The 16,697-nt window shown below is 42.0% G+C and overlaps 1 protein-coding gene across 1 annotated transcript in view; it reads left to right on the plus strand.

The window, feature by feature from the left end:
* The window catches only part of GRAMD4 (GRAM domain containing 4), a 79,555-nt gene that overhangs the window by 2,703 nt on the left and 60,155 nt on the right, over positions 1-16,697 (plus strand). The gene's annotated exons all lie outside the window — the stretch shown is intronic.

A 16,697-nucleotide genomic window follows, 5' to 3' on the forward strand; every position in this document is an offset into this window, starting at 1 on the left:
GCTTATCAGTGTTACTCTGACTTTAGAGTTTCCAAAGCTCTGGCCATTACCAGAAGACCCCAGTACTACGTGCAGAAAATCTGCCATCCGGAATTCCAGGCCCTCTTGTCCAAACCTGACTGTGCCAGGCCCAGATAATGTATACAATTTTCTAGCTTTATTCTGCAACACTGGTTCCTTTTCTTCCCTACATGGTTTTATTTTTGTGGGTTAAATCCTGCCTGGACGGCAGGATCCATACTGCAGAAGCAGAGATGACTTCCTCTAATGCGTTGTTTTCATGACACGGAGTTTGACTGCAGGAAAAGCTTCTGACAGTATTGCTTCATCAGGGCCTTTCAAAAGAGATTCTCTCTCTGCCACCATCCAGGCCTTGCACGTTTGTGAGCTGATCTATGAAATAACCTGTGCATGGTAACACAGCCGTTAAACCTGGCTTTTGGAAGATGATGTCAGGGTTTATGCGTTTTGATCTCTAAAGTCTCTGAAAAATGCAAGTTTTCTCTTTTTATCTCATGGTCATTGTCAGGTGTACGGATGTGGGGGGACAAAGCAAAGATGTTGAGCCTTCTCCTGGGAGGTCAGAATTGATTAAAACAGTAAGGTTTCAGTGGTGATCTTACCTTAAAATGAAATAAGTTACTGCTGCTTTTTGTTATGACATAAGGAAATGAAGTAAGAAGTCTTTGAAGGCACTTCAGGCTTCATAAATATTAACAATCTCTGCAGTCTTCGCAGAGAGGAAGGACTAGGTTTTTTCTTTGTCTTAGTGGTACAGTTTCCCTTGCACAGTAGCTCTTCTTGCCTTGGCTAAAGGGTAGCGATCAAATGCAAATCAAAAGTACCTTATTTGTGGTTAGTAATAAGTACCTTATTTGTGGCTTTCTTGCTCTTTTCCCGCTCCTTCCTGTAACACCCAAGCCTTTCTCCTATTGTATGCTCCGGTAGTAGTAGATTTAATTCCTGACTTATGAGACCAGATCCTCAGAGATGCTTAAAGGACTGAAGATGCAGTTCTTTGCTTCTGGGAGCAGTGGAAGGTAAAGACTCCTAACTTCTTCAGTTGCATTTGAAAAATTATTTCTGTTTGCATCTTGGGTCACCACGTGTCTTTAATTTTTACCCATGTTAATGAGGAAGAAACCCGCTGGCTCTGTTGGATAGTGGTATTTTTTAAACATGCTTTGAGAATGCTTACGGTTGTCTGGTTTACTTTTAGTTTGACAGCTGTGTCTTCATCTTAACGGAAACTGAAGTTCAGTTGAGAGGCAGCTTCTTACAAATCCTGAGTTAGCGCAGCGAGTTCTTTGCGAGTGCCCGCTGAGAACGCGTCGCCTGTCCTAGATAAATATGCTATCAAGAGTGCATCAAACTTGGAGTAAAGCTTGTTCCAGGTGTCTCAGGGGCTGATGCCAACCAGTCTTTATTTCCTTGTATGCTGTAAAAAAATAAGTAACTTTTAAAGTAAATTTTGAGTGTGCGTTTTTTCTCTTCTCTGGATGCGGGTCCTAGAGGTCACTGTAAGTCCCTGGTGATGCAGCTTTTCTGAGTGCTGCTGCCCTTCCACAGGAGCTGACGTTTCCAGTTTAAAAAAACAACAACAGACGCTTCAGCCCTCTTTTCCTGATCCCATCAATGCAGACATTGGTACACCTTCTGACCTGTGATTAAGGGATTTATGACTCGGTTTGCAGGATGCACATGCCTAGGAATTGTCATCATTAGACACTGAGTCACATGGGTATGTGTTTCTCGGGTTGTGTGCATACGGACTTCTGTCTAAAACTTAACACATTCCAGTCCTGAGTGAGTGCTTGCTTATGTTTGTGTGGGCACATCTTTGCTGGGTGCTGCTTTGGCTCTGCAGCAGCCACCCCACGCTGCATTTTAGCCCATCAGGGCTCACGTCTGTTAGTCGATACTTCCTCCGTTATTGAGTCTCCCTTCTGACATGCCCGAAGGTGAACATCTGTCTTACAAACTAAAGTAAACGCGGATGTTTCCTTTTCTGCCACATCTGTTTTGTATACTTACGTGGGTAGCTGTAGTCAGTGTTATACTTAAAATTTAGAAACAGGGATTTTATTTTTGGGTCAGTGCTTCAGGTGAGGAGTAAATCTGTTAGTGGGGTATCGACAGCCAAGTAACACTGCTCACAAATGGGAGGGAGAGAGGAGAATAAAAAAAGGAATAAAGCGTGAAATACCACTCTATCCATGGGATTCTCATCAAACTCTGTGGGAAGGGACACTCTTGTTTCTTGAGTATTCCCTCATGTATATCTATATGTAGTTGACTAAGCTGTTTTTTGAGGATCTTAAATCATAGAATCATAGAATTATGGTTTGTGTTGGAAGGGACCATATAGACCATCTCATTCCAGCCCCCTGCCATGGGCAGGGACACCTCCCACCAGACCAGGCTGCCCAAAGCCCCATCCAGCCTGGCCTTGAGCACCTCCAGGGATGGGGCATCCACAGCTTCTCTGGGCAGCCTGTGCCAGTGCCTCACCACCCTCAGAGTAAAGAATTTCTTCCTTAAAGGACACGACAAAATTATGTGGAAAAAGTAGTCAGCAGTTCTCTATGTCCAAATGCAATGGTTAACAGATGCATTTTAGATTTCTAAAGTAGTCCCCTGAAAATAACGGCATAATATGAGAGGTCTATACTTATCTTAATTAAAGAGAACAAAGCCATGCACTCCATGGTGGCCTGACGTATACAATTAGTGCCTGAGTTCAATTAGTTTCCAACCGCTATAACCATCTTTTCAGAGCTCTCGATAGGACTGTCAGGGATTTTTATTAGTATCTTGCATTACTAATGCTTGGCATTTTTAATGTCTTGTAAAAGCCAGTTGTTCTTTCAATATTCATTTCAGGTATAAGGTTACTTATGTAGAGAACACTTGAAATTCACTGGTTTGGAAACCAACCAAGTCTCAGTGGCTGAAAATTAATATCCGAGTTTTCAGTGAAGGATCCACGAATGTCTTCAGATGCTTAAAGCAGCGTTTATTTCATAACTTGAAGTTTATCATTAGCTTAACTTTTGTGAAGAGGAGTCTTCACGTTAGAAATGCGAATGAGAATGGGAGCTTCTTAAAAATAGCATGAGCAAGTGTTTTAGCTCTGGAGCCATCTTCAGGAAAAAAAAAAAAGTCTTCCCATTTCACACTGCTGATTTTACTACCTGAAATCCCACGCTCAGGAAATGGTTTGTGTGTTTTAGTTCCCCTTTCTCTGAATTTCGTCTGTGTTCTCAGGTGTGCGCAGTAACTGCATTTTAAAATAACCTCCTGCGCTCCTCAAGGTTAACAGCACTTTCTCATTGCTGGGGAAATGTGGCAGTGCTATACAGAGGCATGTGGGTTTATACCTGTCAGCAGTATTCAAGCAGTATCACAGCCATAGGGATGGGGAAACGCAAAGCCTCTGGAGAAGGAGTTCTTGAAATGTTCTTTGAAGGCCATGTGTAGCCCGTGATGCTGCTTTATGAGCCTGAAAAGGGTATCTTTATTCCTGTTTGCTTTTGGTAGAGCCAGCTAGTGTCTGTAGCTGTACAGCTTCGGGGTCCCTCCTAGTTGTGTGAGGACTGATGTGGGAGTCAAAACCCTGTAATTTACTGTAACTTACTCCAGATCTGAGTCTAAGGAGCCTTACGGTCCTGTGCTTCAGGCGTAAGCTGCTTTTCCAGACGTTGCTGCAGAAGTAGGACCCATGGCAGGTTTTGTGCCAGGGACAAGGCGCTGCCAGGAGCTTGTGACTTTTTGCTTTCTGCATTGCCTGGAGAGGGTGGTGTGCCCAGCTCAAGCTCCGGAGGTCTGAGTAGCAGCAAAGAGACCAGTCTGTAAATACCTTTAAAATCCTGTTCTGGGGCTCTTGGACCTGGGCTCTGAACATTTTGGAAAAGATGCAGTTATTGCAACAAGATGCCGTGTTGCAGCGGGAAAAAAATAAAATGTTTAACACCAAAAGATGAAATGCTGTTTACCTTCAGTGTGATGGTCCTTGCACTTAAGTGGTCCTTGATGAATACAGCTGTGACTACCTGATGTAAAACCAAGCTCCAAGGTGATTTGTAATCCAGGATCCTATCTTGGGGATATACTCACTGTTTTGGATTCAGGGCTTTCTTCGTCTTTCTTCTTCCTCACCTTTTCCCTCCTGAGATGAGGAGTAACGCTTAGGGAGCTGTCTGCGTGTCCCATCCTTGAAGCTGCTGGCTGCTTCCCAGTGCTGCCCGGAGCCAAGGAGCGCGATTCCAGCCAGCAGCCATCCTGTTTGTTTGGGACAGAGGTGGCTGTGAAGCGCTGAACTTGAGAGCAGCAACACATCCTAAGCATCCCTGTGTTACTACAACTAGGACAACTTCAGACTGTGCTCATCAGATAATAATAATAACAAACAGCTCCCTAGAGGGCCAAGTCTTGCATCGTCTTGCAAAGATAATGTTATAGGGTGGGGTAGGAATAAGTGGAGCACTAAACCACTCCAGTTTGATTAACTTCCTAATATTTTACACTTCTTTTATCCAAGATCTTCAAACACCTCTCAGAGGTTAATCTATAAAGGAACCTAAAAGATATTACAGAATATCCGAGATCGCCTTTTGTACAAAAATGAAGTGTAGCTTGCTTTTGTGTGAAATGCTGCATGGTCTCAACGCTCCGTGCAAAAACTGTGATCACGCAATGAAGAATGTAAGTTACAGAGCAACTGGCTAGACATGTTGATCCTTTCAGAGATCTGCCAGCTGCTACAGGATGCTGTACTCCCAAGTTTTGCTTGAGCTGTAGGAGTTTCCTGGAAACTTGCAGTAATTAAAACTAACGTCAGGAGCTTACAAAACACTGCAGAAGTAAAGGCTGCGGTCTCCTTCAGATCATCTGGAGCTAGCCCTGTTTTGTTTCAGAGAAACGTGAGTATAAAGCTTTTAAAAGGGTCTGTGCCTACTATGTAGGTTTTTTACTTTCCCTTCCAAGAAGAGTTCCTTCTGGGTGTGAAGAAATTATACTCATTCAACAGCTCTTATTTTTACTTTTAGTTACGTGAAATAACAAGGCCAAGTAGGATAGTTCTGATTTCCCCAGAAAACTCTGTATTAGAAATCGTTTTTACAACAAAACTGATTTTTTTTTTCTAAAGCTACTTCTGCTTCTTCCCTGTTCTATCTAGTAGCAATCTTCCTCCGGTTTTTGAGGGATCTGCTAACAATGATTGCATTTAATGCTGGATTGCTTATCCCCCTACAAAAATACTTAGGAAAAAAAAAGTCACAAATACCATTTCATGGAATATTTTATAGGAAGAACACAGAACTTGCATTGCTAGCAGTTTGAATTTGACCAGTGAAGCTCTCTGGCACTTGGCAGTCCTCTCGTAAAGCGGATCAGAGACAGCATATGCTTTTTGAGGGAGAAACAGTGCCCAGTATTTTCAGATTGGTTTTCCTGGTGGTGTGCAAGCCTGAATGTGCAGTATCTGCTTTGGTTTTCACTTAGATAAAAACAATTGGAGAAGATGGAATCTATTTATAAGTACCTCCCTATTTTTTGTTAATACTTTGTAATTGCATAAATATTTTTTTCTTTATAGATAAGCTTTAAGTATTAAGCTATTATCTGTGACTCATTGCTGTAGAATCTGCTGTTGGTGACATTTTATTGTCTTTGTTAAATCATGGAAAATCTTTCCATGCAGTTTATGTTTCTTTTTGTCTGAAGCAAACTACATCTGTTTATCTTACCCGCTGGTGGCTTTGTTCTCAGCTGGCTAGAAGTTCATACTATCTGAGAGCTACAGCAGACCTCACGCATGGCACAAAAATTTCATGTGTGTACTTAGCTGAACAATTGTGTTAGATGACTTTTTGGAAACACTACGTGGACTTGGGCAAAAAAAGAGTGTCTGTTTGCTTTATAGGTGGTGATTTGCTTTTTCACTTTCTCCTCCCTTTTCAAAAGCTTCAGCTGAACGAATTGTTGGTAGTTAGACTGATGTTTTATAGGGCTTTTTATTCTTTCTTTTTTTTTTTTTTAAGTCCGTGATATAATGAATCGTATAAATGTCAAAATTGTTATGAAGTTAATACTGCATTATTATAAATGTCAGAAGAAAAGCAGGTGAAGACAGATATACTGGGTATCCAAGAAGGGGCTGGACCCTGAAGATGACTGGCTAACCACAGCTTGCTTGTTATCTGAAACAGGAGATGAGGAACCGTATTTAGGAAGTATATGCATTGCTGGTGTTTCTGAACCATGGAGGAAATACCAGACGCCATCGCTTGAAGAAGATTATCTGCTACTGCCTTACGTATTTTCTTACTTACGGATTGATCATCGTTTGTAAAAACATCCTTTTCTTTTTACGTGAAGATTAACCAGCAGATTTAACTCTTAAACTAAAAGGATTTTTGCCAAATACAGTGATAACCAGGAATGTGAGCATTGTAACTGGGGCACAGGGAAGAGCAAAGCACTCTCCCTGGCAAGGTGACGTGGAAAGCTCATCTTGTAGCCAGTCAGCTAAAGAAAAACCCTGTGTTTAAGGGGATTCAATGCCATGTGGTTCAGTAGTACTATCATTCCAGAAGGAAGACAGCTTCTTGTGTGCCCCCATGGGATCTTGCATGCATCCTTGTGTAGGGATGCCAGTATGGACTGACCTCTTCTGTAGCCTTGTCAAAGTATATGCCCAATCTTTTCTCCAAAGGCTTGGTTTTTTATTTTATTTTATTTTTTTATATGTATACTCATGTGAGCTTTTAGTCAAAGGTCTTAGGACTGATTATAACACAAATTGGGCCCAGCTTTCACATGTTATTGTTTGGCTTGATTCTCAGGTACCCAGAAGTCTTTCCACCCTGAAGGTACTTTTCAAGACCAGACAAACTTTCTTACAAGTCTTCTGGGTGGTGTGGCCACCTCTTCTGAAGGACAATTTGTAGCAGGGCATGTTTTTAATTCTACTCATTGTAATGCAGTGCTTGGAGGCCTGATGCCTCTGCTTTGCTGTGGGCCTTCAGAGTTGAGTGCAACAGTAAAAACCCAGAACAGTCCTTGATTAAAACTGCTGTTTAGCTTTTGAAGACTTTATACTATCCAATAAACTGGAAGGTTTGGCAGGTATAAGATATGAACTGTCCCTTTGCTATGTATTTATAGTTTTTTTTAATCCTGATGGCTGTCAGTCCCTGTTTCTTGTCACCTCATCTCCTGTGACTTCGGCCTTGCTGAGGACGGGCTCTCATTTACAGCTGTCCAAGTCCCTGTTCAAGTTTAGTCAGCCTGTCTAGATCTTGCAGGTGGACGAAAACCCCAGATAACTATAATGAAGAAATCAAAAGGTATCATCTTTCTCCCTTATCCTCCTTCCCCTATTCTCCTTTCAGCAAATTTGGTGCTCCATTGTTTGCTTTTGGGCAAAGACGTGGGCCTACTGGAATTTCTAATATATTCAAGAATTATATATGTATATTTTTCACATCCATGGGAATTATATATCCAAATCAGAGGTTAGTGAGAGTTCACTAGTAGTTTGATCATGTCCTGCAGTCTTCAGTGTAATTAATGTAAAAAATCTTGAGCTTCATTTCCATGACTTTGGGAGACTGCATCTGTTAAAACATTTATATAGTGTCAACAAAAGCATTGCTGCCCCCAGATCAGAATTTGAGTGTGATCAATAATTAAATTTTTAAAATTTCTCTGGAATAGTGAAATCCATGGTTTAATTTTTAAATTTCCCAGGTTTAAATATGTGACCGTTAGTGAAATAACTGGGACTAAGACAGAGCTGGAAGAAGTCTTTGTTAGGACTTTTGACCTGAAAAACAAAGCATTTTTTAGAAGAAGAAATTATTAGAAGAATTCTTTGTCTTTCTGATAAAGAAAGATGGCATTTCTACAAAAACCTCTCTTATGAGGCTTTGAAATGTGCGCAACTAAAATGATTTTACTGTGGCTTGTGTGTGCAGGGAACAACTCTTCTTGCCTCTTCCTTTACCAGCACTCAACCATGACTGTTCAGAAAGATAAATCGTCTGTATATGGCTTTTTTCTTCAACAACTTGGGCCTTTTTTACCTTTATCATTACTGACTGAATTGTCATCATGGCATAAACACACCTGTCAGCTCAAGCAGTGTAATTCTGGCCCTCATCCCAGTCTTAGAGGCAGACGTATAAATGCCATCCTTTATCTGCCTTTTAAATTGCTTGCATCTGATTGAAATGATGACTGAATTAATCCTATTCATATTCCTTCTACCTTGGTTTCTTTACTTCATTACTAAACTATCCATTGTGCTTTTTTTTTGTGTCAATTTAGTTCTATTTCAAGTCTGAAGCCTTAGTGATGTGCCAGGTTACTGCTTACTGTCATTCGATTTGTATCGTTTTAGCAACCTGATTGGGTTCCTGGTGTGTTTGTGACAAGGAAATATTTTGTTTTGAAACAGAGCATGCAGGTAGTGTGGTAGGCAGGCCTGCGTGTACAGGCTTGGTTAATAAACGCTCTAAAGAGCTGATCCATTAAGTGCTAACAGCGTTGGCTTCATGGGTTACTTCATATCTCGGATCAAAAAACCAGACTGGCAGAGCTTGTTTCTGCCTCTTCCTTATGTCCAGTACATTTTGCGTTGAGATGCAGTTGAAATACTGCTAATATGGCTGTATCGAGAGAGAAACCGACTTCTCTTGGGAGAAATGCCACTTAGCACAACATTACCCTTCAGTGATGCTGCCAACAGTATGTTCCCCCTCGGTAGAGGAATAGAGCTCGATATGTTGATGTGCCCTGGTTTATTTAAAGACCTGCTCCAAGATATCTTGTTCCAGTTGTTTCAGCAACTTCAAAAATGTAGTTGTTAACTCTGTATATTTTTTATTTTGCCATTGGAAACATCTGCTGATACAAGGCAGTAGGATATAACAAGTGCCATTAAAATGTTAATTTCCTACCAATGCAGCCAAATTAATGAGAACTGGACTAGTTTATGGTAATAGCTTCAGCTGGCCGGTTAGTTGTCGGGAGGAGGCTTTGTACCTTTCTTACGGATTTATGTAATGCATCATTTCTCTGTTTTGTTGAAATTGTGCAATTTTTTGTTTAGTTTTCCTCAACTCTGTGCATGCTTTAAGGAGGCCTGAAAATTTAAAAGGTGTCTATTCAGACTTGTTTCTTATATGGTTGCCTGAAGAATAATTGTCGTAAGCTCTTTGAAAGCCAGGTAGAAAAGCTGAAGGCTGTTAAATTAAATACTAGAAACCGCTGTGGTTTTAAATTTTTGATCTCAAAGTTGTATATGAAATTGCATGAACTAAAAGTCTAGTCACAGAACTATTGTTCTTGCAAGATTTTGGAGAGGTTCTTCAGTCTTTGCTGGAAACTGACCTGGACCTGACTGAGTGATGAGAGCATGGGAAACAATCACTGGTTGCAGAGCACTGTTTTGAGGTGGTTTCGGGATTCTGGCAATGCCTCAGGCCTGACTGTGAAAATTTATTATTGTCCCAGAGTCTGCAATACCTGGAGTCTGAGTGTCACTGTAGAGTGACATGAAAGAAAAGAAGCAGTTGGAAGAAATGGTTTTGCTGCTGAGTACCCCCCTAAAGAAGGTGACCTAGGAGGCCATAGGTCTTAATTCTTTCATTGGCTTGTGATAGCTAATAATTCATCGTATTTTTGATGGCTTGGCACAATCTTACAGTTCACTCCTTGTAGAATACAGTTGTGTATTTTCATCTTTCCCCTCCTCTTCTGCATTGGTCACCTGCCTGTTGAAGGTGGACAACTGAACTGTTCTGTGTGTGTTTGTAGATGAGTGGGTGGTGATTGCTAACAGATATTCATTTGTGTCACTGAGTGTTTTGAGTGACGAGGTATTTTAGTTTTTGTTTGCAAAATGCCAAATTGATGGATTCGGTTTTGTGAACTAATAAAATTTGGGAAAAAAGACAAGAATGTGTGGGAAACTTCACTGGAGCCATTTATTTATTTAATTTTCTCCTCTCCTCTGTATTTCCTTACAAGTATTTGACTTGCACGCTCTGTCATTCTTTGTGAGGTTATTGCACTTCCCAGCACAGGCCCGCGTTGTCATTATATATCTAAAATTGCTAATGGGGCAGGGAATAATCACTGTGGGGCCTAGTGTTTACATTTCTCTGCCAGCTGGTTATTTAACCAGTCACAACTGTCAGCATGTGTGCATTTCTGGTGTCTGTCTTCTGCTTAGAGCAGTTAGTGGTATCACCAAAATTGGCTTTTTCCTTTTTTTTTTTTTTTTTTTTAACAGCAGTTGATACCATGTGCAAAGGGTTTTGGGAAGGAAGGTGAAGGAGATGCTGACAAAGCACAGGATACATGTATCTCATGGGAGAATCAGATTCAATGGCAAAGATACCCACTGAATTTTGCTGTCCAAAGAATGTTAAAATAAACATGTGAACTGAAAGGTGTGCAGTTACGGTAGAATACCCAGGCAGTTTACTGAGGGAGTTAATGTACAGGATAACGGACAATTATTCCTTATGGCTCCTCTACTTTCTCATAGGGTTGGATGCTCTGTTACTTGGTGTGCCTATACATGTTTGTAACAACCTAAAGCAAAAGCAGTTTTTCTTTTTTTTAAATCTAGGAATGGTAATCTGAGTGTGGGGACAAGAACAAATATTCTGCATACTGAAGGAATGATTTGGTTTTAAATTTGAGGGAACAGAGGCTTGCCCCTGTAACAGAGATTGGCTTGAACAGCAGAGTTTTCCAAACTTAAGCCTTCAATTTCACTGTTTTTAGAGAACTGTGTTAAGTAGCCAAAGTATTTAAACAATTAATTCCAGTCCAGGAATCAAAACTATCTTTTGGGTACTGTGATTCAGTTCTGTTTATAGCCAACGTGCCAACAGTGCAAATGGATTTACTTGGAGAATTATGCCATGAAGAAATAGAAAAGAGGTCCATGACACCTAGAGGACAAGTATGGTGCTTTCCTGTGTAACAACTTTCTCTGTTATTTCCAAACTCTGTCACGTGGAGTAAGTATTCTTCTAATCTCTTCCCAAACTGTGTGATAAGGAAGGAGGTTCTTTTCCAGAGTGGGTAAGTTCTGCCCAGAGGAGCTGCTGTGTACTTTTCCGTCAGTTTGGTGGGAGCTTGATCTTGAATGTTGTACTCTGTGATAAGATTTGAAGAAATAGTTTACATTGCTCTTCTGAGCTTCTGGATAGTACAGACTGCCAAAAATAAAGTTAATGTCTGAAGGCAGATTTACTGTATGAAACTTCGTGTTTCTCTGTTATTCCTTCAGTTAGTTTACTTGGATAAATCCCTCTTAGATGTGTTGTGCGGCACAGCATTTTCACATGGTGCCCTTTCACATATTATCTGTGCAGCTTTTTCCACAGTGCTTCGTGTCCCTTCATTTAGAAGTTGACATAATGAGGAATTACAATGCCATGTACTTACCTAATCTATGCAGTGATTTATTTTTTCCAGCCCCTTCCCTTCTATGCCTGTAGCATCAAATGCAGAGGCATTTTCAGGTTTCTGTTGGGAGGAGAAGGAAGGAAGAAGGAACAGAATGAGATGCAGCACTGTTTCTTACATAGAAATATGTGGGATTTGGGGATTATACACGTTCTTTATAAGCTCAAGGCCAGTATATGGGAGGGAAAATTAAGATTTTTAATTGTACTGTGGTCGTAGTTGACATGTGCTAGCTCATGTGTAATTCATTTCTTATGTACCAGAAATGTTGAACATTGTTACTTATGAGAGGAAATTCATCATTGATTTCTGTAGTCAGCACATCTCAAACACTTGTTAATTTTTGATGTTTTATTTTTGTATTATAGATATTTCAGAGGTTTAATAAATTTTTCAGATTGCAGTAGAATAGCTCAAGTTTGCAGAAGCTATGCAGTGCTATACTCGGAATCACCACATCCTTGAAGCCGTTCTGTGAAAATTCGTACCTAGATGGATTCATGATAACTGGTTACTCACAAAACTGTTGATGTTGGTTTCTGCTGAATTCACTCTAAATTGAGCAAAGCCCCTCAAAATAGACTGTCTTGCTTTACTCTGTATGGAGGCCCTTAGCCTTCTTGTCAGTGAGGTGCCCATAATAACTGAATGATTTGGGGGTATGAACTTTGGTTGATTTGTGAACAAAAAGGTAGGGGAGTTAATTTTATCATTGTCTATCTAGCATAGCAATTACATATATGTAGTGTTTTGTATGATAGCTCAGTAACTCATTCTGTGTGGTTTTGACCTGAGAGGAAATGTAATGCCTAGATAGCTTGGCACTGTGGTGCCTGTGAAGTGCTGCCCAAATGTGCAAGGTGTCGTAAGGGCTAGGACAAGCTTCTGTTTCAGCAGTGAGTTGCATGCTCTCAGCTGTGCTGAGCTGAAGAGCATTGCGTTAGCCAGACTTCAGCCATTTGCAGTGAGCTGTGTCCTGCTTCAAATGTATACCTCTTAGCTCTCACTCTTTTTTTTTTTTATGAATAGCAAGGCACAATATTTATTGGAAAACAACTGTGTAGTCATTCTTGCAAGCTGCACTTCAGGTTTTATGCTTTTGGTCTGTTTCTGAAGATTACTGGGTGAGCTATGAGCAGTCACCCAGAGCAGGTGAAGCTCTTGCCTGCTGCTGAGAGACCGCTCCAAGAGGTCCAAAACCGTTCTGCACAGATCTTGGCAGGCTGTTGTCAAAATGCCTTTCTCTAAGCCTGGATTATGGTTCATTTTTCATGGTGTGTTTTGTTACAGTACTCCTCTAATTCATCTGTATTTATCATTAAAAGATGATGACTGCGTGGTTCAGATCCTGGAAACGTGCAGTCAGCGTTGAACAGGTATAACTGCATTAGTCTCAGTAACTTGCACTTTGTTTACTCGAAGTGATAGAATGAAAATTCTTCCTCAGGACTAACAGGACTTTCACTTTTTAAACAGTGTAGTGATCACATTTCATAATAAACTTATTAGCCTGAATAAGATGTTCCATGCCAGTATGTGTACTTCCGACTTCAAATGTTTATTTTAAAGCAGAGTATAAAAGGCCAACTTTATTCTGAGTGTTATGTCAAGCTAGTCTTCATGTATTTCCTTTAGAAGAGTGGAAAAGGAGATGCACGCTGTGACAACCTAACTTTAGCCCGTGTTAGTTGTCCCCACAGCCCCCTGGTCCCTTTGCTTTTATGGGCAGAACTTGTACCCTGGCTTTGTACTTGGCTGGAGCTGGGCCAGAGCCGGGCTGTCTGGGCCTTGTCATCCAGGAGGCTCTTGCTGAGCTGGTGATGTTCTCATCTTCCCATCCTGACCAGCAAGCAAAAAGCAGTCAGAGAGAGGAAGCGAAAAATGCATTTTGCCCATGTTAAGCTGTGACAGGCTTCCCCTCCACCCTTCAGAGGGACTGAAGAGAGGGGCCGAAGCTCTGGCCTGGGCCCGATTTCTGAAACGTGCCTTATAGCAGCCTCATAAACACTGTCTTCAGGGTGAGGTTTCACAGCTGTTTAACCTGATTTAGGTGCTGTACCAGGATACTTTCTCCCTCTGTCCGTGACCAGAAACCTTTCTGTGAGGGAGGCACGCCAGCTCTAATATCGTGTACAACTGCGAGTGAGCCTGAATGGCTGTCTGCTCTGATTAAACTGACCCTGCCAGAAAACAAGCACAAATTAGTTGGATCAGCAGTGGTGGTCAAGTGACAGAAAGGCCGTGGCAGGAGCGAAGAGGGTTGCTCCCTTCAGTGCCAGCCTGCGATCGAGCTGGCTTCAGGCTCCAGCATGCCTGACCAGGAGGCAGTGAGGGGAGAGCGGGTGGGAGCTGGTGACCAGGCTGGAAGTGTTTCACCGGGAGGAGAAGCTTTTACTGCTGTCGCTACATGCTGCCTGTTTGGCCCATTATTTGCCGTGTTTGGGCAGAGGAGCTGAAAACACAAATGCTGAGAGGCTGCCTGCTGTCTTGTGGTTTGAATCTGTGGGCTTCTCCTGTCACTTGAGCTTGTCTCTGCAAGCAAAGTGGTTTTCTTGCGGGTTATTTTTGGTGGTATTCTTCAGATGGAATAGTAAATGTTTCACTTTTTCACACGGGTGCCTTGAGGAAAAAATGAGCTTTATCTTCCTGGTTTGGGAGTTAGAATTTCCACTTTATCAATTTACAGAGGAATCGATTTAACATACCTTGTTAGTACTATGTCTCATGATGAAAGAGCAGCACAGGTGTGTAGGGTGTCAATGTAATGAGGAAGGGATGTGATTTTGGCAGTGCATTTTTTCCAGCTGGGATATTAAGCGAGGGATTAAGTACGAAGTACGCCTCCCACAGCTACTCAGTTGCAATTGTCCCTGCTCAGGGTTTCTTCACATGGGTGTGTAACCTGTATAGGTATGTGTGTATGGTTTTGTTGTGTTTTCTTCCTTTGATGTCCCCTCTGCGCCTCCCACGACTTTCTAGTGGGGATCAAGTCCAGGCCCACAAATTTCAGGTGGCCTGGGGACTGTCACTAGCAGTGGGAATAGCAGCTCCACCTTCCATGGAGGGGCACTGGAGGTGCCTCCTTTGGTTTGTTTCAAGGCTTGTCCCCAGGTTACTGAAGGATTAAGACCGATGCGTTGCACATGTCTGAACCTTTGCAGTGTTTGCACGGGTCATTTTGGGACCCTTCAGCTTAACATGTTTGCCGAATACGTCTGAAGAACTCTGTGGCGGGGGCAGGACCAGAAGCGAGTCCTACAGCCGCATTCTGCCACCTTTATTGTGAGGCCATGTTCTGTGACACCCCTCTTCCCCCCAGCCCTTCTGCCTGCAACAGCCAGGGTGAAAATCTTGAAGACAAATCACTTTTATTGTACGGCGCTGGTCCATCGCCTAGGCAGCTTCATGTCGGGTGCTGAATGACACGGTAGTCTCTTTTGGAAAAAATAGATTTCAGCATAATGCATATTCATGCAGCTGAATTATGGTTGCTGTGACAACCTCACCACTGGCAATCAAGATCAGTGTTTTAAACTTCTGTCTCCAGTGTCTGGGTTTCTACCGTAGTTGATGTTACACATATTATTTTTTTTATCCTCCCTTAGTGGACAATTTAAATTGTTTTAGAGTTGTTAATTAATAGCTGCATGTAACTAAGCTTGTAACACGTCCAAGCACAGCTTCCTGCTCGATTCCAGCTGGTGTTAATCGAGTGTTGTGGAAGTGGGGCGCTTTGTGGTTGGATTTTCTTTGTTCGTTTTTCGTTATACTTGCAGGAAAAACAAAGCTGAAATAGTAAGCATAATATTTCTCCACCCCTTAGGTAGCCTGACTGATAACATAATCTCTCATGCTGAAAAATGCAACAAGATCCATCCCTATACAAGTTCAGAGTTTTAAGGACTCCTGACGCTGAAAGGATTAGGTGCTTTTTGTAGGTGTTACTCAGAAGCAGTAAATAGTTCGCTCTGTGTGCTCAGTCCATCATGTCATAACCCTGGGGCCAGAGTAACATAGTTTGAGGAAGACTTTAGCAGACTGTGACACGAAGGCAGTGACTAATTTCAGGATGAGCTTGCGGTGGGTTGAGCGTGGGGAGGGCTTAGCTCCAAAGGTCGGGTCCTGCCTGCTTGTTGATGTCAGAAATCGAGGGCACTTGTGCAACCTTTCTGACTTTTGGAAGGTGTTTGTAAGCTGCTCTTGGCTGGTCTGACTGCATGTTTGGCCCAAAGAATTGCAGTTTCTTTGTTTCCAACAGGTATGAAGCACATGGCCTTCTTCCTAACCACTGATGGCAGGCAAGAGGCGTTCTTTTCGGAAACCAACTGTGCCCGTAAAGCTTTTCTTTCTAAGGCTCTCGATTGGTTTGTGGGTGGGGGTGTTGGAGGAGGGAAACCGGACTGCCCAGCCATGGCAGCGCTTGGGTTTTGAGGAAATGATGACAACACTATGTACAGAGAACTCAACGTATTGCACATCTCCGCGTGAGGTAGGGCTGAGCTGAGATGGTGTGCTTTGTGGACACAGCACGATTTGGGACAGGGCTGTGTTGGGAGAAGGTTGCGTCCCTTCTTCCCTGCACTTCAGCATCTTCTTGAATCGAGCTTAATGCAATTTTCTTGAAAGATACCAACTTTATCTGCACAAAACCACTTCCTGTTGTTCAAGAGAAGAAGTGGTGAATAAGGTTTGGTTTTCTGAATAGATCTGAGCCTTCTGGAGAGCAAAGTGGGAAAACTGTGCACAGGGGAAAGAGAAACTGAACAGACAAGGATCTCTCCGTGCAGTCAGTTGATCTTTCTCTGGTTAAAGTTTTTGAAATATTAATAAGTACAAAATGTTCAGACAATGGCTTGAGATGAGATTCTGTCCATTAAAAAGAAAAAGGGGAAAGTAATGTTGAGAGGGAACCTTTTGCACAAAACACTGTACAGAGCTGGTCCGTGAACCTGTTGTAGGCTTTGGTATTTTACCAAGGGTTCCAGTTTTGGTTAGGCGTGTCCTGAAGAAAACACAACGAGCTCTGTTTGCAGTACTTTAAGTATCAGCTGGTACGTTCATACCATCCACGTATCTCTCTGTGTTCCTGCTTTCCTGTCGAGATAATACACCGGAGCACTTCGGTGAAGGAGTAATGAATACCTAATGTAAGCCTGATACTTTCCACTCCCTCCGTTTGCATGTCCCTCCCTCATGATAAGACT

Source organism: Cygnus atratus, chromosome 1, assembly GCF_013377495.2.
Source record: "Cygnus atratus isolate AKBS03 ecotype Queensland, Australia chromosome 1, CAtr_DNAZoo_HiC_assembly, whole genome shotgun sequence".
In the NCBI taxonomy this organism is placed as follows: domain Eukaryota; kingdom Metazoa; phylum Chordata; class Aves; order Anseriformes; family Anatidae; genus Cygnus; species Cygnus atratus.